Source organism: Falco rusticolus, chromosome 11 (assembly GCF_015220075.1).
Source record: "Falco rusticolus isolate bFalRus1 chromosome 11, bFalRus1.pri, whole genome shotgun sequence".
In the NCBI taxonomy this organism is placed as follows: domain Eukaryota; kingdom Metazoa; phylum Chordata; class Aves; order Falconiformes; family Falconidae; genus Falco; species Falco rusticolus.
The window spans coordinates 34,111,407-34,117,406 of NC_051197.1; positions in this window are offsets into that span (position 1 = coordinate 34,111,407).

The following is a 6,000-nucleotide window of genomic DNA, read 5'->3' on the forward strand; positions in this document are numbered from 1 at the left end:
CTGGGGTTGTTGCTTTGGTTTTTTCTCTCTAGATAACTACCCAGTTTTTTTCCCCCCTGATATTTTTTTCTCTGTGTTGGGTACTATATGGTTTCTTGGCAATCTACAAAGCAGCTACATCTGTCTTAATTGCCAAAGTCTACAAGCTCAGCAGGCACTTTGACTTAGCACAAGCCTAGGGAACACTTTTTCTCTTTTGGTGTTTTATATTACATGAAGGATTTAGTTCAAAGAATTATGCAATGCTAAGTGATCCATTACCATGACTGGCATCGCTACAATAATTGTGCTCTGGAAACAGAATGTCCTTGAACTCTCAGCTTGTTATGATTCTTTCAGCATTAATTCTTTTATAGTTGAAGTGGTACAGGCAAAATTTAGCTATATTAATCCTTTTTGTTCCAGTGTTTATTCATGCTAAATTTTCTTGCCAGTTAATAGAATATCTCACGTAGATTAAAAAAGCTGACTTCTATGTTTAATTAAAGAAAGACAGCATCAATCAAAGAATAATCACTTGCTCACCAATGTGAGACTGTATATAATTAGCAAATGCAACAGTTTTGGTTTGCCCAAGAAAATAGTATATTTATCAGATGAATATTCTTGAATTGTTGGAAATTCAGAAGTAGGTTTGTGCAAGAGGGTTTGGTGTTGGAGGAGGTGGTTTCATCTTGAAATACTTGTTCTCCAGCTCAAGATCTTCACTTCTGAGATACGGTGAAACTAGAAATGACATATTTGAATCAAATACAATGTAAACAATAAGTGGACAGGGGATTGACTCTGATGTTAAACACTTAGCTGCCAACCAAAGAGAAATAAAATTACATGAAAATAGCATGCAAGTTTTAGGACCTGGCTGAGTAATTTCAGTTTATTCCCAATGTATTCTTTAACAGCTGTTCACTGTGAGTACCCAGTTATAAATCTAGTAGCGTACACATTCACATCCCCTTCTAAACAGCTGCCTTCACTTTGGCTGTGACATTTATCTAAAGTAAATCTCTCTCTCTCTCTCTCTCTCTCTCTCTGAATTTTAGAGGTAATTTGCCATGGGTTCACAGCGCGTGATGCTGCTGAAATGACCCATGCTGCCATTCATCCTTTTTGTATCCCAGATGTGTCAGTGATGGGTGGGACCTAGGGAGGAACCCACAAAGCCTATGCTTCCTCTCTTCTGGGATTTTTCTGTATTTTATTGCCAGTCACCACATAGGCACAAGTGTTTTAGATTAGGCTGTGAAGTGAAAGGGTTATAAGATTGTCTGGAGACTTGAACAAGTTTTCTAGCCAACAGTGCTGAATAAAGTCCATTGCTAGAACCATTGCCAAGAAATTCTTTCAAATAGGCCATGAAAAGACTACCCCAGTCTCTCAATTCATGTCTCTCTGGGGCACTAAACAACTGGAGGCTTATACTATTATGAACGTTTGACATGTGAATCCTGTTGATCAGGCTTTCCCTCTTGTCTCCTCTCTAAAGTGCAGCAAGCGAAATGTGTACGAAAGGTCAGGTCAGCTCGGGTGCCAGCCTGCCTCTCTCCTTCTGAGAAGCTTAACACAGGGGAGGGTGGGCGCCGTACCTCCGCTGGGGCTGTTCTCTCCACTCTTCTGTCTCTGGGTATGGGCTGAATAACAATGACCATGGCCGTTGCCGTCTGTTCCTGGGGGATTAATGCAGCGTGGAAGTTGCGGAGAGCTGTAAGGCTAAGGACTCCACAGAGAAGATTTCCTCCTGGAATGCTATTCCAGCGCAGCCCCATGATGAAATTAGCAGGGGCTAGGAACAAGACATTCACTGCTGTCACAATAATGCAGAAGTTTTGTTAAGTCTGTTACGTCGGAACTCAGTCCTAGGCTTGCTCTACAGGTAGATACGTAGGTGCACTGCATTGCCTTTGTGCTTTGAAAAACAGAGCAGCTGGATAAGTCCTTGGGTAGAGAGAAATTGCCCCAGTGCTTGCGGCGCTGTCATCCGTGCCTACTCCACTGGATCCCCCAGTGCTCGGCAGCCCAGGAGAAGGGAGGGAGAGCGAGAGGAAACCTGAATGAAAGTAACACTGGAGGAAGTACCCGGTCTGCCCCTCTTCTGATCTCAGACTCAAGCAGCGTTACAAAATCACTGCAATTTAGAGCTGTACTCCCTGCCTGAAGCTGCGTAAAGAAGAAACAAGGACTTACATAATTTTTCTGTTGTTTTGGGCCATGCGTTCAACAGAACAAATTAAACCTGTTGCAATACCACTAGCATCGAAGAGGTATTTTCCTATAAGCAAGGCAAGAATTGAGTAGAAATGTCATATCTTTTGTTAGGTCAGGTGGTTCACATGACCACCTGAACTAAAACCAGACCAGCTTTGGGCATGTGACTGCAAGAATACTTCATGTGCCCAAAATCATCTTTATTTTTCCGGCCATATCAGCTGGATTACTAAAAGGTATTGCCTCTGCCAATAAACCTTGCCTTGTTTATAGACTCAGACCATCATGACTGCAACAGTGTTACCAAATTTCCAATAGAACAGGCAAAACCAGACTTTGCTGCACAGAAATAATATTGGTTCTCAAAAATGTATCACGAAAACATATGGGATAAACAGCTTGAAAGGGTTTCTCTGTGTCTTACGTTGCTGCATTTCCATTGCACTGCATGACAAGAGACCTGTAAAAGCTGCTGGAGCGCCGTGTGCTGCGGCCCTGTTAAAAGACAACAAGAATTTCAATAATGAAGGGTAGCAGAGAGCTGATGTCACTGTCACTTTTTTCAGTCAACCAGAAACCAATTAGCCCTGGCTGGCAGGCCCAATTAAATCATTGGACATAGGAAAATGCCAGATACCCTCCCCTAGAGTTAGGTAATTGGGGCTTTATTACAGTCAGACTTGGTGCTGTTTGTTGGGCCACAGGATACAAGTAACAGCCATTCTGCTCTCTCTCTCTGTAGGCATCCATGGGGTTTTACCCCTGAGAAAAGTCGTTGTGTTTTACATAGAAAATACTGATCTTTTAATATATATTCTCTGTCATAGTAGGAACCCAAAGGTCGTTCTGTGTCTTCAGATTTATGGAGAACATGAAATTAGGAGTTCTACCGTGAAATACCTCAGGTGAAGGGTTTGCACTGATTTATACTTAAGATTCCAGGTCTTTTATCTAGCACCCTTGCAAGGATGTAGAAAGTTTTCAACTCATACTACTTTGAAACTTGAGGCACGTTTGACATAGTGTTAGACTGATGTACTGAGGGGCTGCCTGGTTTACTGTGTGGATTGGTTGGAGCTGAAGAAACGAGACACTGAGCATGCCAAGGTCTGTTCTTGTTCAGGTTAACACTTGGTCATGGCCCTCCAAGGTCTTAAGGAATGCGTTGCTTGCAATGACACAAGGAAGAGGTACTGAACTAGCTAGCTCACTTACATTACCAAGTTTAAAAGCTTCTTTGATGTTATAGCAGTCCAGCTACATTAAGTTCCATATGAGCTAAATGCTGTGCATCTGTTATCCAGCCTAGCTTGTTTAGGTTATGGCACAATGCAACCGGTTTGTTTATGCCTGGACGTAAACATTTTCTTGAATCACGCATGAAACAGAACTACATTGCCAGGGAGAGCCATCTCCTGCGTCTTTCCACAACGCAGCTTGGTTGCACACTGGTCCATCCCATTGACGCTCAATTCCCTTGCCAAGGCAGAAGAGACCCCTGCTATACTTACAGCACCTCTCTTCATGCTGCCAGAGCCAACTGACAGCTGCTTGGGCTGGAGGAGACAAACGCTGTCGCGTCTGAGCCATATAGTCATGCACCTGCAAGAACACTTACATTGCCCAGTAGAAAGCAGAATTTGGCACACCGGTTACAATACAACTGTATATGCATGTAGAAACGTGTGTACAACATGCTTAGTAATTTTTATTTAAGGGAAAGCAACACTTACTATTGAAGACATTTTCAGAAATAAAGTATAATGCATAAAAGATTCTGAATGGGGTAAAAAAGTGGAAAGCCAACGATGGTATTTTGTTGGAAAGTTAGCGCATGAAGCTGACAAATTAACAGCACCTTTTAAGCCTGTGTGTCCTTGGCTAATACCCGCTATGTAGTTGTAAGGACAGCTAGAAGCAGTCAGCTAGGGCTGCCAGCGCGGTGTTTACCGAGGCTTTCCAGAGCTCTCCTCCTTCCCTTTGTGATGAACCTCCACATGGTTACAGTTGTCAGGCAATCAAGATTCATCTCTCTGCTAGAAAGGCAGGGTGCTGCAAGGTGTAGGAGGAGATTAAAATGCTATTCTTTACTCTCCTTAATCACTCTCCATATAATTTGTACATGTTATTAGTTTTGAATTATAAAGTTAAAGGTATGTATAATCTACAATACATTTTTCCTCAAAGAGACTGAACTGTGAAAACTGAAGGATATTTTCGGGTTATATGAGCACTTTAACTTTCATTGTTCGTTTGTCTGAGCCCAATTTACATATTCTGTGGTGCGTTGCCAGTTTACTTAGGATGAAAGGCTGCAGTTACAAACTTATGGTGTGTATTACTTCGCTCACTATAAGAAAGAAAAAAAAAAGGTACATAATGAAAGCATTATATCTGTTTCTGAACCATCTCTACAGTGTAAGTGAGAATTTCAGGACCCTGTTTATTTTAGGTGACATTTTATTATCTGATTTCTTAATTATATTTTAATAGTAATTACAACATTTTCCCAAGAAAATATAATTAGATTTTGATGTCAAGAAGCAGATTACAAGTAAATTAATTATGCTTTGATGCCACTATTAAAAACATGGAGCAAGACAAACTGGCTTCCAGTCAAAAAAGCAGTAGTTAGAATATGAACCATGCAGGCACACAGCACAGAAGAAAAATGTTTAACTAAAAAAACCTGGAAATACAGAATTAATTCTGATTTGTTAGTGATTCAATATGCATAAACAGCCAGCAAAGAGTCTTGTACAAGAAATCTTTACAGGAAAGTTATTTAAAAAAATCATACTAAAGAAAATAAACAAAATTAGTGACAATTAAATGACAACTGAGTTAGTAAAATGTTCTATAAATGCAACAGCAGGATAAGGTCTTCTTGTAGTGATTGCAAAATATAACACTACAGAGTAATCCTGCAACAATCACATTGTAACAATGACCTTCCCCAATGAAAACAAATTGACAAAACCAACTTACTACCTGGGGTATCACTGAAGCCAAATCCATTTCAGTAAACTTCAGTACAACATTATGATCAGTTGTACATGTCTCTCTTGGTGAGGTTACTTGTTATCCCAAGATTAACGTTATTTCATTTCAGAAAGAAGCATGCTTTTCCAGTAAAAATAGCTGAAGAGGAGAACCAGTTCTTAAATTAATTTTCCTTTAATATGGCAAAGTTGATAGGGCACTGTAACACTTCTAAACAAAAGGCTAGCGGCTTTACTTCTGGAGGAGTTACGCTTACTCATATCCTTTCCTATAGTTGATTTTTGTGCCACACAGCCGTTTGCTTACATTGGAGCATCTTTGCCAGTCTTGGCCACAATGCCCAGGGGTGCTCCAAGAGCTGTTGGGTTTGGTGATGAAAGGGCTGACAGATGCGTGGGTGCATTTACACGCCACAGATTCACTATTGCTTTTCCTCTTAGGAGTGTTTTTTAAATTCTGCTTGCACTAGTGTACTTTATTTGACTCAAGATAGGGAGAGGAGACTTCAAAGTAAATCTGGGAGTGAGAAAGATTTCCTCCTCATGGAAAATATATTCCTTTTGCCAAACTAAACCACAGTCTGGAATCTTTAATATTTGTTTCTTACCTTGAATGTATTTTATATAAGAAGTGCCTTGGATTAGTTGAAAGGTTTGGTTGGAGGAATAAATTTATGTTTCAAACTTTTGAAAACACTTTAAAATTATTTCACTTGTCCAAAAGAAAAAAAATAATAGCAAGAAGGTCACCTTCTAAAATTGTCAAAACAATTTTTTCCAAGCAATTTTTAAA